The 17,414-nt window shown below is 43.3% G+C and overlaps 2 long non-coding RNA genes across 2 annotated transcripts; one reads left to right on the top strand and one right to left on the bottom strand.

Annotated features, from left to right (window-relative positions):
* Positions 1–5,820: 5,820 nt before the first annotated feature.
* LOC308480681 lies at positions 5,821–12,248 on the top strand. The gene is made up of 2 exons (XR_013988224.1): positions 5,821–11,153; positions 11,245–12,248. It is a non-coding gene; the product is annotated as an uncharacterized lncRNA (long non-coding RNA).
* LOC308480696 lies at positions 11,419–15,540 on the bottom strand. Its single transcript, XR_013988239.1, has 2 exons — positions 14,660–15,540; positions 11,419–14,623 (listed from the first exon to the last, which is right to left on the bottom strand). It is a non-coding gene; the product is annotated as an uncharacterized lncRNA (long non-coding RNA).
* Positions 15,541–17,414: the final 1,874 nt, after the last annotated feature.

Raw genomic sequence — 17,414 nt, 5'->3', positions numbered from 1 at the left:
CCCAGGAGATTTACCATGCATTGTTATCTCCCAACAAACCACAATGGGAAGACATGGTTGGTTGCTGGCTTACAAACCATGATTTGTTCTAACTATGATTTGACATTGTTTCCAAAACCAACAGTCTTGCTGAACCATAGTTTCTTTGTCCACCTGACCCCAGACATTTGCTAAGCTACAAAGGCAGAAGGCAAGAACAGTCGGAAAGCAAAACAAACATGGGTTGTGGTTTGTTGAAGAAACCATGGCTTCTGGATGAGCACAGGCCATGTGGGGTAGGGGAAGCACAGTATCCTAATAGCAGGGGTGGCTAACCTTTTTCAGCCCAAGGGCTAAGTTGATGATTGGCTACACCTCCAAGACCTCATGGCCAACATGTGCTTGCAGATGCCCACAGAAATACCACGCCTATGGCACACATGCACAGACGGACAGGCATGGGACACATTCAGCAGAAGTGGGATGCACAGGCAAGCAGGCAGACCCTTGTCAGATGAGCAGGGGGAGCGGGAAGTCAGCTCCCCATCACCCTGCTGGTCTGACAGAGAGGTGGACACCTCTCTGCTTACTCCACTTACACCAGCATGACAAGGGGAGTCAACAGCATCAGCTACTGCTTAGAAATTACAATTTCTTTAACAAAACAAAGCAAAACCCCACACAGCAGCCAAATTGTTGAGGGGCTCAGTGCTGGATACGAGTTTGCCTCCCCTGCTTTCTCCTGGGCTGGGGATAATAACCCCCTTAAGGTCACTGTGACTCAGCGGCTCCAAAGCTTAGGCTTGCAGTTCCGAGACGAGTCTTCATTCAGTCTCCCTCCAAAGCAGCATTTTGAATGTGTTATAAACATGCAACACCAGATGGCACTGGAGAGCAAAAAATAATAATTCTTTGCGATTTTCTATAGTGGTTTTTTTCTTTTGTTATAATGATTTAATTTCTGACTTATTTATAGCGTGTTTTTTCCTGTGTGTAGATCCACCCTTGGTATGAATTCCCCCCTGGAAAGGGAGAGTTGGGTGGGGCCGAGCAACTGGAGCGGAATCAGGCTTTGACAGAGGTAAGTCTATCTTTGCAGATGGAAAGCCAACATTGGGCCTTCCCACTGGCGGAGGAAGAGGAGTGCAGGGGGAGTGCACTGCCCCCGACAGCATGATCCTGGTGGGGGGGTCATCATGGTTGCCCCCCCGCCCGTCCTGGGCACCACGCCCCTGCAGGTGGCGCGCCATGCCCCTGGGATGCGTGCCAGCCCCGCCCCCGCCTGCTCTCCGCCCCCCGGTGCCAGAGCATGAAGCTCCGCCACTGGGCCTTCCCATGTTGTTGAGCTGCAGCTCCCATCAGCCTCACTGTGGCCAGCAGGGGCAATGGTTAGGGAGTATGCGAGTTGTAGTCCAGCATCTTCTCGAGGTACAGAGTTGGCTTTCCATGAGTTATTGTTACCCCACTCCATCCCAACACTTCTTTGCTTTTTGTTGGCTTCATAAACAGCAACTTTCTGGAAGAGGAGGAAAAAACTGTTTCTAAATGAAGGTACTCTGGACATGAGCTGTTCAGATGAAGTGAACTTGATGGTATTGGGAAATTGCAACATGTTAAGTAACGCCATATTAATTGACTTTATCACATTCTACCTGGACGGACACATTCAAGGTTTTGTTTTGATGAGTTAGTCAGGCAGCCCTCCTCTGTGATGCCAGCAATATGGCAGGCAATGGGCCCAGGATTTTCCAGCCTAAACTAGTGGAGGGATGGATGGATCTGACCAATGTGGTTCCTCTTGGATTCTCATTTCCCCCAGTCTTATGTTCAGTTCTCCACATTTTTGCATTAGTTTGACATTTAAAAAATCATTTAAAAAACCCGTGGTGGACCACCTTAAAAGAACTCGCCCCAATGCCACTGTTGGTTTTTAACCCCAGTTGGACTAGCTCATATTTGGCTCCCCCTGCCGCTGGCGGGGGTCATAAGGTGTGAGGAACATACTGGAAGCAGGTTGCAGTGGAGGTTGGCATTACTGTAGGCAGGTCACCTTGGACACCAAGCCATGTCTCTTATTGATTTTTAATGGAGCCAATGCTGACCTTACTTCTCCAAAATTAATTCTGTATCTGTTGGTTGCCGCTCATCTAGTGATCTCTCAAGGGTGGAAGCCTGCATCCTATGGATCTAGGGTTTAAAAAAGTCATATTCATTGCCATTTCTGAAATAATGACTCATAAAATATGATGCTGACACCTCCAACTTTGCTTCTGCTTGGGGGCTTGTTTGTGATTTATATGACCAAACCATCTCATGGTTGGCACATTCTCTAAAGATGACATTATTTGGCAACAATCATGAAGATTTGGTATGTTTGGGACAAATGTGAGCCTTGTATTCAACCTTGTAATGTATATTTACCCCATTTTTTAAAAGCTTTCTATGATGATGATGATGCTTTTATTATCTTGTAATTTTATTCTTCCAATGTTTATGACTGTAGGATGAACCTACAGAATCAACCTCTTACCACAATCAACCCTTTGGAACTTTCTACTCCATTAGGGTTGGTGCTGTGATGCTTTTATGGTAATGATCTCTGTGTGATCTTTTGTATGTATACATTTTAATTCTACTAATGCTTAATTGTGTTTGTGTGTGTTTCTGTGTATACGTCATCGTGAAAATTCATCAGCATTTTATTATGCATTTCCCCTAATATACAAAGATGTGCATGTAATTTTGCCTAATACACACATTTTTGCAATCACCCCCCCCCCAATAATACATTTTGTATCTTATTTCCACTAATATATGCATTATTATCCACCTTTTGGGGTTAGGGGACTGAATCACAAAATTCAGAAAAGTGTGAATTTGGAAGAATAGCTGTGTTTCAGTTTGCCTATTGTACATTATCATTAAAATCAGAACCAAACTGAACTTCTGCCTGTACTCAGGCAGCTCCAAACTAAGTTAGGGTTGCCATGTTTCAGAACATCAAAGTTGTTGAGCTTTATTTGGCAATCCCAGACATACAGCGATTTTGCACCCGGACGCTGTTTAAAAGGGGCAAATACCAGCTATATCTGGGAAATTCCAGACATATGGCAACCCTTAACCAAGTACCAATTGAATTATGAGTGTCACTCTGACCTCCCGGTATTCTGTGTGGATCACATAGTGAGGCAAACAAGGACATGATCCATGGCAAGGCATCTTCCAAGCCGGCTTAGAACCTCCTGTGTGCTAAAAGCAAAACAGAGAAGGTTGACTCTTGAATGACCAGTCCAAACGCCACATGGGGAGAAAACTCTCCATTTTACCCAGAGTGCACGGGGGCCTCTATACAAGGACCAGGGAAGAGTACTTCCTCTCTTGCTAAACTCTGGGTTGACATTTTTGCTGAGTATGTTGATTTGTTATATGGTTATAGTTACCCTCTTTTCTTTTAAAAAAAATGTTGCTGTCGTTCCGTAGTTGCTTTTATTGATGCACACATTGACAGATATGGTGACTCAGTGATAATTTTGTTAACCTGAAAATGGAATACCTACCTTTGTCACTGGATGGTTCAGGATGAAAATTCAAACTGATTTTTTTGCCGTCTGTCTATCAACTATATTTATGATGCAAAGGTCTTTTAATTAATTATGCAGCTAATAATGTGAGTTTATAATTATGTATTATTATTTTTAGCTGTTATGAATGTAATTATAGCATCAATAATGTTTATTTGCGATACTGATTGCAACACTAATTATTGTTGTGTTTTACATCACCCAGACACACTGACCAGGTTTTTGGAAGCTGTGGCTGGATGGTTACTTGGGAGCCGGTTAAAGTTAAATCCTTCGAAGACAGAGGTCCTCTGGCTGGGACGGGACGATATGAGATTGAGGGGGCAACTCCCATCTCTTGCGGGGGTGCAATTAGTGCCAGCACCGTCCGTTAAGAGTTTGGGTGTAATCTTCGATACCTCCCTCTCTATGGAGGCGCAGATTACAGCTATAACAAAGGCGGCATTTTTTCATCTCCGCCAAGCTAAGCAGTTGGCCCCTTATCTCTCTCGCCCTGACCTAGCCACTGTGATCCACGCGACGGTCGCCTCCAGACTGGATTATTGTAACTCGCTCTATGTGGGGCTGCCCTTGAGACTGACCCAGAAACTCCAGCGGGTGCAGAATGCCGCGGTGAGACTCCTTATGGGGTCTTCGCTGCGAGATCACATTCATCCGGTATTATACCAGCTGCACTGGCTCCCGGTGGAGTACAGGATCAAGTTTAAGGTGCTGGTTTTAACCTTTAAAGCCCTATACAGCCTAGGACCCTCGTACCTACGGGACCGCCTCTCCTGGTATGTCCCACAGAGGAACCTACGGTCTGCAAATAAAAACATCCTGAAGGTCCCAGGCCACAGAGAGGTTAGGCTGGCCTCAACTAGAGCCAAGGCTTTCTCGGCTGCGGCTCCAATCGGCTCTGTCACGAGAGACTAGGGCCCTGCGGGACCTGACATCTTTCCGCAGGGCCTGCAAGACAGAGCTGTTCCACCAGGCCTTTGGTCAGGGCGCAGCCTGACTCCCTCCTCTGGCAACCTGCACAGAATTTTGCTTAACGGTTGCCATTAATTTGATTTTAATTAATTTTTATAATGAAATGTTTTTAGAATGTTTGATTATTTGATTGTTTGATTATTTGATTGTTGTTAGCCGCCCTGAGCCCGGCTTCGGCTGGGGAGGGCGGGATATAAATAAAATTTATTTTTATTATTAATAATAAAAAAGGCATTGTTATTTATTTTGAGATCGTTTTATCACTGTGACTTTTTTAATTTTTACATTATTTTTGTAATTGGTCTCCTCCCTGCCCTATTTTCTTTTTTGTGTCCCTGTTGCTAAACAGGCAGCCCACTAAATGTTTGTAATTTCTTGACATTATTTAAATGTTCTAACCAAATGCCTGTGAAATCTTATCAGATGCAGTCCACTTGTTTGTTAAAGAGGTGGGGGTTTTTTGGGGGGGGTTATGTTGGTGTTGTATTTTGCAGAACGTGGGATTCACCTAAAATCAGTTTGGAGTCTGGGTGTGATTTGTTTGTTTTTAAGTTTGTTCAAAACTTTCAGGAAGAAGGGCAGGATATAAACAGAATGACTTAAAGGTATGTATGAATAAAATAAGTTAGTAATTGCATTTAAAGACAATTGCTGTCCCAAAGCAGCACAAGAACCAACACACACACACACCCCGGGGCCCTCCAGCCTCTTCCCATGAGCAAGGAGAATTGTCTGATGCCCACAAGGGCAGAGAAGAACAGGAAAGAGAAAGCAAGGGGAGGTTCACGGGGGGGGGGGGGGAATGAAAAGGACAACTCCAAGAAGCACCAATAAAAACAAAATGGGTTCTGAAGGGCGGCTGGTAAAAAACTGATACCCAGGCTGATGGCACTGATAGCACCAAGAAAATTAATTTTGACACCATAAATTGTTGCAGGGCAAACGCTTGGAGTGAAAAGCTTAGAGCTAGGCTTGAGCTCCAGCAATGTCTCAAGTCAGCCCAAATAGCTGGAGGAAAATATGAAGAGCACATGTGGAACTAATTACTTATGTAGACTCTCTGACAAAGAACATTTCTGCAGACTTTTCATGGGGGCTTCACTTTCAGGAAGTGGCTGTAATTACTGTGCTAGTCCAAAGCAGCCTGTTTGTGACTCGACTGTTCCAAGAGAGAGAGAGAAAACCAGATCCTTTTCTGAGTCCAAAAGACCAACAAGTAAAATAAAAGGAAGCTCAGCTGAAAGAATCAGAAAGTTTAGATTATTATTTCCCTTAATGACCAGTTCGTGAAAGTGAGTTTTGTTTTGTTTTTTAGATTTATTTTAATTCACTCTGAACTGAACTTGCTGCAGCAAAACTGTACTTCTCGAGTTTTTACAGCTTTTCCATAGTGGGGCCCATTTCCTGCCCAGTTGAAGAAAAAAACCTGGCCTCAAGATGAAATGACTGCTTAACATTACACTAAAACATCTGGTACCATTTTATACACAGACCCATGTCTGAGAGCAGGCAATTCCAGCGGTCTCACCATCGGCACAGTGCATACCCAAACCTCCCTAGGGTGACATCATCCCATATATGGATGCTCAGACCCGGCCCTCCCCCTTCTCCTGGTCCTAAATTCATTGCCAGATCCAGAGTCTACTGCAAATGTGCCACGTCAAGGCTAGAAATCGCAGCACTTCAGCGCATTTCAAGGAGTGTTGCAGGGCTTGAAGCAAAGAGGAGAACAGAGCCTGATGCGGGAAGGGGATTTCCCCCCCACAAACTAAAGGAGGATTATTGTTAATCTCACCCTATCCTGCTCCGTCGCCCCAGTGTTCAGACTACCTGTTCAGGACAATGCTGTTGTACAGTAGTCTGCACATTGGTTAGACTGGGCAAGGGAACGCAGCGGCCTGGACTCCCGAGAACATCGCGCACAGAAGAGCAGGATGGCTCCTTTCAGAACTGACCTAGAGTCTTTTTCTTCACAGGTTTTGCATGCTAGGAAATAGGGACACTGTCCAGGCACACGGGAAGAGGACTTCTCTGAGTAATGCACGGAAGACATTCCGGTAAGGCCACTTCAGAAGAGCGTCTGACCTACGATCTGGAAATAGGGGACACTCCTTACCCTGCTGTGTCAGGCAAGAAAACTGGACCTCTCCTGGTGAGCTAGTACACAAGCAAGAAAAACAAAAGGTATAGCTTGGACCCATAGGGGGCATAGGAGAATGAAATGCTGCCATTGCCACTGGTAAAAGTACGGCAATTTTAGAATGCCATATTTTTTTAAAAAAATTACTAATACTATTTATGCATTACCTGCAGAATACTAATAATAATTAAATTGTGGAAGTGTGGAAAAAAATTGAGTAGGTGTCTTCAGCACTACTGGTATTATTTAATATTTATACATTTCAGATTTTAAATTCAGTTTAAGAATATTATTTCTATTTATACAAATGAAAATTATTGATTATCTTAACCCCAAATCTGAAAAATACTTGTTTACAAAGAGCCCGATACACTTCTTTCCTGATCCTGTACACAATATGTGGACAAATATTCCTCCGAAATCAATGGAGCCTATTCCCACCTAATAGCCCCCTTCCCCCAGTCAAGCGACGCTCATCTACACAAAAGTGCTGGAGTGTCTGAGTATTTTGTGTGTAGGAGCTGCGAGAGGCAGCAACACAGATCATGCCCTAGTGCTGAAGCAAAGACCCACACATTGCGGAGGTCAGAGCTAACTGCTTGCCTGAATTGTCTTCCGTTCCCTGTGCATTTTGAGGCACAGCAGCCAGTTGCTTCTCCCCATCTCCCCACACAGTGCTCTGCCTTTCCCCTTGCAGCCCATCTCTCCCTGGGATTTGCTCCCACCCCTGCATGGGCCACCCAGCGGCCTCTCCACGTGGAATAAGGAATCACTTGCATTCAAGTTAATGTGTTTAGGATCAGAATGCCAAATCAGAAACATCTTTAAAGACATCTGTTAAAATAGTGGACCTGTGCAATTCATTATCACAAAAAAGAGCAATCAAAACTAGGTGCAATCACAGATGATTTGCAACAGGTAGCCAAGGCAGACCTCTTCATCAAAATCAATAAAGATCTTGTGGCACAGGTATCATGCCATAAGTTTTCACCAGATGCAGGAAGTTTTATTCTGAAGATAACTTTTGTTCCTCTAAACGTCTATGCCTTGCTGATGGAAGCCCAGGATTCATTAAGACTTTGAGGCCACAGAGCCTACAGACTAAGTTCCTGGACCATGAATCCCACTGATAAAAGTGGAATTTGCAAAAAGATGAAAATGTTTCCTTTGGTGCATTTTCAACTATCCTATTACGGTGGTGGGGAAGGGGTAGAACTTGGTACTGAATGAAAGTCTTCATGGAAGGAACGGCAGGGGATGGGTGGGGGGGGTGGATGGAAATCTGTGCTGTAATTCGATACCCTCTTCACTTCAAAGGACATTTCTTTAAGCTTTAAGCTTGGTATTGGTTAAAAAAGAATATTCTCAAGCTTTGAATGAAGATTTTAAGTTAAATACACTGCAAGCACAGATACTTGTGTTATAATTGCAAACAAAATTATATATGCACATTATTATAATTTACATTCCTGCACCCCCTCTCCTCACCCCACCCCTCTTGTAGTCTCAAAGAATTCACTACAAGTTTCATTGTGGGCTAAACTAGACAGTATATTAAATGTGCATATATCTTTAAAATGTCTTATTTTTACTTTATAAATAGCAGACACAGGAGGGGAGGGAATCAGGATGGTGTGGGGGGGCACCAATTATTTCACTCTGTGCTGCAATCCTGGTAGAAAAAAAATACCCGCCACCCCCACCCCCCAAAAAACCAAGAAGCTGATACCCCTCTCAGGAGAGAAGCTGCCATCAAGTGCCAAGGACAGCTTCCCTCCTGGGGCAAAGAGCAACCTTTGTGCTTGGAGAAAGGACGGGCATTTTTTTTGCCAGGAGAGCAATGCAACAAATTTAGGGTAGAAAAACAACCCCCCTCCCCCACCACATGCCAGGTTCCCAAGTGGGCATAGACCAACTCTTATTTTTAAATTAAAAAGTGGATGTATTAAATGGATACATGCACATAGTAAGTGGTCTCATATGACCGTCTCTCTGGTCCCCAAAATGCTCCAAGTGTCCGTAGGTCTTCCAATCCTCGTGCCGGGGACATAGGGCTAGGTGTCAGTCATCCCCTCTGCTGCTGCCTCATTCTACACATAGTTACTCTGCTTTTATCGACTTACTCTCAGGTTAGCAGGACTGCAGTCTTAGTTTCAAGCCATCGTATCTATGTTTGTACCAGACTTTTATCATGTTAAAGCCTGTCATTTGTTGCTGTTGTTTTAACAAATAGCAAGCACAAAGTTGCAGTTGCAAATTCAAAGGAGCCGAATGTCATGAAAAGAGAAACATAAAATGTTAACAATTTTTAAATTATTGCTTTGATCTTTCACTTGATTTTATAACTAGACAGCACAGTGGCAAACTTTTGTGGCATATAAGGAGGGGTCAATTCAGGTGGGGGGACCAAAAATATTTTCAAAGGATGGGTGAACAGGTTGGCTATCATGCAAGTAGCAATACAGATTTGGGGTCAGTACGTTTAAAAAATATTAATTTGTTTCCCGTATTTTATTAATAAGAATCAAGACAAAAAAGGAAATATTCTAGTTCTAAATGTCTTCTTACTGTACAACTACAACAACTGGAGTGAAATCCCCCTGGAATTCACATTCTGCTGTCTAGAAACAAGCCGTGGGTAGAAATTGTCTGCATTTCCTCTCACGTGTATCTCTCATTTTCATTTGCCAGACGGTAGAGGGGAAACGGCAAAAGTGCAGACAAAGAGAGGGAGAACCAGCAAAGGCCAGAGAAGGAAAAAAATCTACATGGCTAGGCAAGGATCTTAAATACTGTCTTTGGGGAACACTGATTTGTAGGAAGTCAACAAACACAAAGATCCAATAATGTTTTTGTGTGTCTCTTGATTTGAGATTTGTAGGAATTTGGTGATAAAACCAAGGGTTTGAAGATGCAGTTCCACATGTTATTCTTAATTTATAAAGCTTATTCAAGAATGAGGCTGAAATGAGAAAGTTTGTTTAGTGGAAAATGCAAAGCAGAATTAGGTCCCGTAGTTCATTGCTACATGGTCACTACATGTTGTGGTGAATGAGGAAGATAGTAGTGTTGCAGAGCCAGCATATGAAACTCTTTAAAATCCTTAAAGTATTAAGCAATCCCATTTTTTTTATGCTGTGCTTGCAGCATGCTCTGTTTTTCCATTTTACCACATAGAGCAAAACCCGAGGAAAAAGCTCTCTAAATTAAGTAGTTGCAGTTTGAGATTAGAAAGAAAAAGTTTAAGACAGCCACCATTTCCTTTAGTGAGGCAGAAAATACAGCTGAGGTGAAGGATGATTTCAGTTATCTACAGAATGATTTCCAGCAGCCATCCCAATCGAGACAATGCAGCTGATGACAAGATTTACTCCCTACATTTCTGCTTCTTTCCACCCCCATGTTAGGCAACCCTTGCATTCGAGAATCTCTTCCTCTCTAACAAAGAAATGTCTGCAGACCACCCAAGGATCCTTGTCCTGAGGAAATTCTGTAAACAAAATTAAACTCCATTAGCCAAGCATTTTTAACAATGATAAAAGAAATAAAAATTGACCAATCAGGTTTATGCAGGAGTATAGGTGCAATAAAACTTTACATTACCTGCAGTATCTAAAATAGTTTCTCATACTTGCACATCCCCATATTTCTATGTTTGCTTTTACTTTCACAAAACTAAAATAAAAACTCAGTACCAAAAGGCTGGCAAGGGATGGGGTCAAACAGGAAATGGGTGAAATAGTCGTCTATCATCATCATCCATCATCATTTCTATGCCACTTTATTTTGTGGGGGGTTGTCTCAAAGCGGTTTAGACCAAAGGAAGGAGATAAGAGAAGTATTTTTACATAGCATCTAACAGCACCTCCCAAAAAAACAAAGCAGCATTTGCAGAAGGTAAATTTGCATTTGCAAAAATTAAGAAACAACATTTCAACACAACTCTGCATTTTCTATAAAATCTTAAAGCTTGGGGAGAACTAGCTGTGAATGCTGTATCTGAGAATGTTTTGGCTATTAGTTGTATCTTTTTCAAAATCAATACAATCGGGACAATGGAATTCTAATAATGTGCCGAAAGCAGAGTCTTCAACATTTTAAAATACATGTCTTGAATATTACTAACCTGTAGCAGCAGCATGTGAGAGACACAGTTATAGAGTGAATGTAAAACATACATTTCCCCATATGACTAGAAAGCATTACACATCTTGTAACAGCCCCCGCAGCCTTCAAGCTTTCAGTTCAGCCAGTGCTTTATTGTTAGTTGTCAATATTCCTTTATTGCACACTTACTGTTCTTTGAAGATTGAATTTTGGCAAACCACAACATACTTCACACCAAATTAAAAGAGCAAAGTATATCATGAACTTTTAATGGAGTTTTCTAAAAAAAAATATTATATGCATATCATAATAAGATTCTCTCCCCCCCCCCTGCCACCAAAATGAAATACTAATTAAACTCTCCTTCCTTGGAGGTTTTTAAAGAGAGGTTGGATGGTCATCTGTCATGGCTGCTTAAGTTGAGATTCCTGCATTGCAGGAAGTTGGACTGGATGACCCTTGGAGTCTCTTCCAACTCTAAGATTCTGTGATTCTATGAATATGGTGATGTATTCTGTTTCCATGTAACACTGCTGGGGTGCAGGAGGACAAATTGCTATTCTGAAGTATCAAGTTCATAAGGATCTGACACGTGTTCTGTTTCTGCATTTTTGATGCACAAATCACACTTTTGAGAACTGACTTTATACTGGCGTTTATAACATTGCTTTTTTAAAAAAATTGGGTGCAATATAATTCATGTGGCAAATCAAATGTGAATTGTGTATAAAAGTTCTTACACACTGTGAGCTTTTAGGCCAACAGCCGTCAGCTGCACCATTTTGGAAATGGCAACTTCCACCAACAGGACAATGTTTTATGCATATTTTGAAAACCCAAACACATATTGGGTAAATATATCCTTAATTTTAAAACCCAGTAATGCTTTCTTAGCACATATTTTTACATCCACCCACCCACTATGAATGCAGACTTTTTGAAATGAATTAAGATTTGTTCTGGGCGCATGTCTTGCTGCAATCTCCGTCTTGTGTATGTCAAGAAAAAAAAAAAATGTAAAGAACAGCGCAAGTTTTCTAAATAAAGTAAACGTCTTCTTTGTTTGAGAGCTCCCCAATGTGTAAAGTTTGCTTGTGTACCGTGCCTTCCCCCTCCTTCTGCCGTGAAGTCAGGCTGCTAAGCCCAGAGCAGAGCATCCCTGCTGGAGCAATGGGCTGGCCGGCCAGAGTTGCCATGTGTCTGCCTGTCTACACTTGCTGTGCAGAACATGCACTCACCTGTACAGCAGGCACAGACAGGCAGTCACATGACAACCCAGCCTGAAAGACAACCAGCCAATGAGAGAGCCTCTCTGACGAGAGCATCTTCACCACGTCACTTCTGGATCTCATTCTGTTGGTTCAAGAACTAAAATCATGTATACAGTTTATTGCCAGTTTGTACAAAACTTCTGAAGGAAGCCAGCGATTAACAGTACCTACAAAATGCAATAAAACCCACTGCTGAAATTTTTTTTTTACTGTGCTTTTTATAGTCCTCTTTTCCTACTGATTCTGACTAGCTCACTCTGAAATGCAGCACACGCGGCAGAAGGGGATGGCTCTCATTTTTAGGACTGTCTCCTCCCATTATTGGAACTGTAGCAGTGCAACACCAACAATACTCTGTTGTTTCTTTTCACCATTTGAGGTACAAATTTAGTGGGCACAACAAACATGCAAGTTGAGCTGCAAAATATTTGCAAATTGCAATCCTATCTGCGTCAGCTCAGAAGTAAGTCACATTGAGTTCAAAGGGACTTACGTCCCACGTAAGTGAGCACAGAGTAGCTGTCTTTTAAGCTGCCTTTAAGTAGGGATAATGCAGTTGACTACCTTGCCTGTTTTCTCATTTGTGGAACACACAAAAATAATCTGGGAATGCAGTTTAAACAGGATTTACCTAGATAAAATGCCATTATTTCTCTCTATTGTTAGGATTAAAATGATTCCCAATTGCACTTTAGGGTGCAAAAAGTTAATGTACCAATTTCAACTGCATAGAGTTTTATATAGGGCAAACCAGTAAGCTTTTATGCAAGAGTCTAAATAGACACAGGTCCAACATTAAAAAGAAACTGGTGTGCAGAATCCTCTGAAAAGCTCTAGTATACCTTAAAGCTGCCGTATTGAGTCAAGGGAGGAGATTAAAAAATTTAAAAGGTGAGTCGAAGAGGAAGCTATGGACGTAATGAAACTAGGATTCAGTCCACCACAGAAAATAGTTGTCCCTCTTTAGCTGTTTGTTCTCCAGTGGCCGCCCCTCAGGAGGTGTTCTGTCAGGGGCCTCACCAGCATATTTGGAAATCTGAGGAGGTTTTGTGGACACCATCCCAGAATGGCTGCCATGGGAGTGTGGACAGCCACAAAATGGTGGCCTTAGGGTGTAGCCATTTCAAAATTTACTACTGCAATTTGACATCCATTTCACAAAAAGCAAAATGGTGAGGTTAAAAGATGAGCAACTTGCCAAAGAATCTGCATTTGAGGCAAAAGGTGGGGTCTGATTCTCAGGGCACAAAACCACTTCTTTGAACTACAACAGAATGCCCATTTAAGCTGGCGGCTAATTAATTTCCTCCAAATCACCTTGAATTAAGGTAAAGGTAAAGGTACCCCTGCCCGTATGGGCCAGTCTTGCCAGACTCTAGGGTTGTGCGCTCATCTCACTCTATAGGCCGGGAGCCAGCGCTGTCCGCAGACACTTCCGGGTCACGTGGCCAGCGTGACAAGCTGCATCTGGCGAGCCAGCGCAGCACACGGAACGCCGTTTACCTTCCCGCTGGTAAGCGGTCCCTATTTATCTACTTGCACCCGGAGGTGCTTTCGAACTGCTAGGTTGGCAGGCGCTGGGACCGAACGACAGGAGCGCACCCCGCCGCGGGGATTCGAACTGCCGACCATGCGATCGGCAATTAAATCCCTCTAATATTATTTCTCCAAATTAGTTGAGAAATCACTCCAAATCAATTTACCCCACATTCATCACCCATATCTATCGTGTCCAATTAACTCTCAGGCCACTCGTTTCCCCTCTGCAACCCCCCAATATTTCTTGTCACAGAGCCATCACATTAGTCGGGCAGGAAATGGAATAGCAAAAAAAGAGGGGAAGGGGGAAAGCCCCTTGCACCTCTCTCTTCCCTAGGATCTCCATCCAAAACACACACACACACACAATTTTATATTATATATGTGTCTGCTGCCCATAATGCAGAGTTCTCTGGGAGGCTTAGAATTAAACAAAAAACTTCTGGTGAAATAAAGCTTAAGGCCCCCACACCAAAACTGAACAGAACAAAAACAGCTATCAAAATCTCATCCCTTAAATTTAACACGCAAGATTAGCACCGGAGATGTCCAGGAAGCTGTTTTGAAGAACCCCGGGAAGAGAAAGGTCCCTCTGGCAGGAGCACCAAGAGCACCACAAGGGGACCTGGGGAGCAGCCTCTCCTTGGGGGTCCTCTCTTCTGCTGCCCCCTGAGGAGTTAAACAAAATGTACCCCCCCCCGTGCCACCCTCCAGGTTTCTCTGTCTCTCTTTGAGCTCCACTCTCTCACACCAGGGTCAGCTCACTTTCTTTCTTTTTCTTCCTTCCTTCCTTCCCTCTCCCTCTCGTTTGCTTGCACCCTTTCCCTGCAGCCCTTGCCTGGAGCCTCTTCCTGCTCTCTGCTCTGCACTCCCAGAGGTCACAACAGCAGCAAGCCCTTTCCCTCCCATGCTCTTGCAAGGGAGCCAGGCTCGCAGCACAGAGCCACTTGGTGGCGCACACTGCTGTGGCCAGAGAGGAAGCAGCAGGGAAGAAGCCCCAAAGGATCTTTCCGCCTGCCCTCCACAGAAAGTTCCTTGGTGGTTGGTTTTTTTAAAAAACAAAACAAAACTTTAGTGTTTCCTCTCCTTGACAGACAGGGCTGGGATCTACTGCCAGTGCATTTTATGACTGGCTAAGAAGAAAAGATGGACTGAGGTTTCTCAGGCATTGCATACCCTACAACATTTTTCAGATGAAAATAGGGATGTCCTATTCAATAATGATAGTAGTAGTAGCAGTGGTGGTGGTGGTAGTAGTAGTAGTAGTAGTAGTAGTAGTAGTAATAATATTTTTCATAAACATGAAACATTAAAAAACTTCCCTATGCAGAGCTGCCTTCAGACGGCTTGGGGGTTCTCATAACTCCATAGCCTCCAACATTTCTCCAATGAAAATAGGGATGTCCTAAGGAAAAGCAGGATGTTCCAGGATCAAATCAGAAACCAGGAGGGCTTCTGTAAATCCGGGACAGTTCCTGGAAAACAGTGACACTTGGAGGGTCTGTCATTGGAAATGTGTCCTTGTGGGTGACAGGAGAAAATGGAGTGTGGCTTGGGATATTTGGGGGCTTCAGAATCTTGGCAGGGCTACAAGAGGGGCTCATAAACAACTACAAAGGGCAGAGCCACACTCACCTGACTTTTAAGGCTGTTTTTGTTCCGCCTCCAAACACACACCCCCGCCATTGCTTTTCTGTTCTCGCCCACCTCATCCCTCTTTGGTTTCTCTCCCCTGGTATGCAAGCCTTCCTTGGGCCTTCTGCTCCCAGCAGTTTTCTCTGGGGCGCCCACCGCCTTCCCTCCTCTGTTTCCTACACTCCTCTTAGGTCAGATCCTTTTGGTCTCACCCTTTGAATGCTTCCAGCCTCCCTCCCGCAACTCATCTTGAACTTCGCAGAAGATCTTTCCCTGCGGTTTTATCTTTTTAAAGTTTTGGGAAATTGGTAAATATATATATATATATATATATATATATATATATATATATATATATCAGCAAGTCTATATGATGGGTTTCAATCTGACACCTACTCAGTCTTTACTGTCATAGCGAGGACCCACAAATGGCTTCCCCACAGATCCATGGTACGCAGTACCATATTTTCCAAAACTCCATTATTGTATTGTTCTTTGGCTGTGCCATAAAAATGGACAAATAAACATTGATCAATATTTAAATCTTAACAAATTATTTCGGGCAAGGTAGGAGAACCATCACCTGAAACACCACAGAAAGGCAATAGCTTTATGAAAACCAACAAAAATATCACAAAATAGTAAACTCGTTTCTAAATTCTTAAGTTCAGGAACTCTGAAGAACTCAACACCTTGCTCATTATTTCCTGACATATCACCTGGCTCTTCTTGTGGATCTCCCTGCTCCCAAGGGAGCAACATGGCTGCCTTGCTTTTTGACAATAGTGAGCAGCCTCGTAACCAGAGGAGGAACCCGCAGAACTTGCTCACTTTAGAAGCATCTCAGCTGCAGGGCATGGAGAGGAAGTTCCAGGCTGGGGGGGGGGGGGAGTCTGTGCCCCTGGCTCATGACATTGAGAGGCAGCACCCTGTTTTGCTCATCTGATGGAGGAGGCCAACCGGAGCATCCTCTGGAATGTGCTTGGAAAAATCTGTCCTTTTGTAAAGAATGAGTTTGTTTGTTTTTTAGCTGCAGCAACTCTGTCAGAAAGCAAGTTTGGAATCAGAAGCAAAAGGCAAAGAGAGAGAGTGCTAGCCTGAGAGTTTGTTGAAAGAGAGAGCCACGAAGGACTTCCTTAACTTCTGAAATTAGCTTCAGGCCTGGACAGCAAGCGACTACCGACCGACCGGCTTTGGCTCAGCCACATTAGATTTCCATCTAGTGATCATCTATAGAATGGTCTAGAGCGTCCTAGGTAAATAAAGTCAGTGAAACCCAAATGGTACACTATTACCTAATGGTTGGAGAAGAATCAACCGTCTAAATGCAAAGTCTACCTTCAGCTGGTGAGAAAGCATCTTTCTCTGGTTGTAGATCCTGCTCCAAATAACTAGATTCAGTATTGTTTCATAAGCATACAAAGCAAAGATAGTCATGATAGTCCTTTAGGGGGAAACCTCCCAAACCCACCACTGGGCAATACACTTATAAGGGCCAACCAGACCATCACTCAAATGTGGCAAGTTTGTCCAGAAGTCCTAATCACACAGGAGGCTACATCGCTTGGGGGGCGGGGGATAGAAGAAGCTATATCTAGCTTATGCTGGCCTCTTGCACACACCCAGCTCCAGGGCGGCAGAGATTGCAGGTTGTTGCTCCTTTATCCCAACATCTTAAGTGTGTAATCTGATATTTGCCTAGCAGCAGGGAGGGACTTGCTGAGATATTCATGGAACTAGAAAATGTATATGTTTAACTTATGAAATAGTGGCTTGTAATTTTATTGAAAACTCTGGAGTATTTGATTTTATTTTGTATATTTTATGATTAAAAGAACAACCTTGAAACCAATGCCAGACCAGACACCATAACTCCCGTTAAAATATTCTAGCAGACCCACTGAAATCAGTGGGTGTCAGTCAGTCCCGGGGCTGCCAAGAGTGTGATAGAAGCTGAAAGGGGTACCAGTTCTTACCCACCCAGGCTGCCTGTAGCTTGAAATCTGAACATCAGAGGCTGTGTGAGCAGTGCACCCCGCCCCGGTCAAGACAATATTCACATTGTTTCCAGAAAGTAATATGGGGAGCTGAATTCTTTAGAAAAAGCCATTCTTAGGTGCAAATTCTAAACTTTTCTGGAAGCTCCATTGCCAGTTAAAGGCATTCCCCCCCCAAAAAAAAATACATTCC

The sequence above is a fragment of the Podarcis pityusensis genome (genome assembly GCF_964106645.2).
Source record: "Podarcis pityusensis genome assembly, chromosome: 6".
Classification (NCBI taxonomy): Eukaryota; Metazoa; Chordata; class Lepidosauria; order Squamata; family Lacertidae; genus Podarcis; species Podarcis pityusensis.
Note: the sequence above shows the minus strand (reverse complement) of the source record. Positions and strands in the feature narration are given on the sequence as shown.